The following is a 1,771-nucleotide window of genomic DNA, read 5'->3' as shown; positions in this document are numbered from 1 at the left end:
GGGCCGCGGTGCCGCAGAAGCCCCAGGCGCCGGAGCCCCCGCCGCCGCCGAGCCTGGAAGCAGGAGCGGGTGCAGGGCCCCCGGAGGCGCCGGCGGAGCCCTACCGCGACGGCCCCAGGGAGGAGGACGACCCCAGTCTGGCTCCCGGTCCCCAGGTAGGAGCGAGCGAGGCGAGTCTGGCTGCTCGGGCTCTTTTACCTCCCCGGAGCGGGGCCGGGACGGATTTGGGGATGGATTATCCTCCCCCGGCTGGGGCCAGAGCCTTACCCCCTGGGCCAGGGCTGAGGCTTTCTCCCCCAAGGCGGGAGTGGAGTCTGGATCCTTTGGTGCAAAGCCGAGGCACGGCACGTCCGGTTCTCCTGAGACCAGGCTTCCTGCCCTCTCCCGCAGCCTCCGGGAAACGTTCTAGTCGCACACCCACACTGGGACCGCGCACCAATCTTGAGGCCACAGCTTAGGTCTGTGCCCTTTACCTCCCCTGGGCCCACCTGCTTCCCCACCCACCCACAGGCCACCTCGGGGCGCTGGGGCCTGGAAGGCTGCAGCCTCTTCCCTCTCCCCCCGGGAGCGGCTCCACTCCTTCCCCTCGCTGCCCCCTCAGCAGCTGTGCCCCCAGCATATGTCTCCCGGGGCCTCCCTCCTCTCCTTGCCCAGCGGAGCAGTTGCAGCAGTCAGGCTGCCCAGAAGACTATTTGGTGGGTCTCCTGCACCGAGGTGGAAACCCAGCAAAGCCTGCTCTTTCTCCTCTGTATACCCCCAACCTACAAGGTGGCCCACCCAGACCCTCAAATCCCTGGGTTTGGCGAATCTTGCTGAGAGTGAGCAGTAGAAGGACTCTCCAAAGCTTCCAGTTTGCCACCTGGGAGAAGGTCACTTTCGTTTGAGCAAAGGAGATAATAGGAGGTACCCTGCCGGTGTTCACTGCGAAGCTGGGGTGGCATGAGCCACAGCTGCTCTGGGAGGGTTATGGCACCTGGGGCTGGGTGGCTCGCCCTAAGCTTGCTCTGACAAAAGAGTTTTGAGTTGGTTTTTTGGATGAGCCTGCCAAGGAAGGCAGGCTCCTGCAGGAGTCTTGGAGGGTCGGATGCAGCGCCGGATGAGGATGAGGCGTGGCAGAAGATGCGTTTGGCTCTGCAGACACTGCATCGGGCAGCAGGGGACTCTGGGAGGCTGGTGCAGCCAGAAGGCATGGCTCTTGACAGCCTTCTAGTAGAATCTCTGGAATTGTGCATGTGAGTGGGGATGCTGTTTGGGGTGCCATTCCCAGAAAGCCTTCCCTGACCTCCCCAGTTGCGTGAGATGCCCCCTCTGTCCCACAGCCCCCTGTGCTCCCCTCTGGTAGCACTTCCCATTCTACAATGAGATAGTCTGTTGATGTGTCTGTGCCCTCCCCCCCGCCCACCACGAACTTTGAACTCCACCAGGGCACAGATCATGCCATCTATCCCTGGTCCCTCCACACCTAGCCCTGGGCCTTGCTGACACAGAGTAGGAATAACTAGGTGAATGAGAGAGAATGAATCCGTTGAGAACCTGTACTTATTGTAACCCAGTTTTGATACTGGTCTCCTTTGTGTCTCAGATCACAATCAGATTTTTAATTAATGAAGATGTCACCACTTACTGAGTGTCAGAAGCCCCACCTTCATCCCCACCCCTACCCTGGGCTGAGACTGGTTCCAAAGGATTTGACTCCTCAGGTTGGACCCCACCCTTGCCTGGTCTGATGTCCCACCCTGAAGCTGCTTTCCCCTCTAGCCTTCTCTTTCCC

At 60.6% G+C, this 1,771-nt stretch overlaps 1 protein-coding gene across 1 annotated transcript in view; it reads left to right on the top strand.

Annotated features, from left to right (window-relative positions):
• The first annotated feature begins 8 nt into the window (after window positions 1-8).
• The window catches only part of FAM193B (family with sequence similarity 193 member B), a 32,017-nt gene continuing 30,254 nt past the window's right edge, over window positions 9-1,771 (top strand). The window contains exon 1 of the mRNA XM_007463110.1: window positions 9-155. The gene's annotated coding sequence lies outside the window, so the exon portion shown is untranslated. The remainder of the gene's footprint in view (window positions 156-1,771) is intronic.

The sequence above is a fragment of the Lipotes vexillifer genome, unplaced genomic scaffold (assembly GCF_000442215.2).
Source record: "Lipotes vexillifer unplaced genomic scaffold, Lipotes_vexillifer_v1.1 scaffold514, whole genome shotgun sequence".
In the NCBI taxonomy this organism is placed as follows: Eukaryota; Metazoa; Chordata; class Mammalia; order Artiodactyla; family Lipotidae; genus Lipotes; species Lipotes vexillifer.
This window is presented reverse-complemented; position numbering and strand designations above follow the sequence as displayed.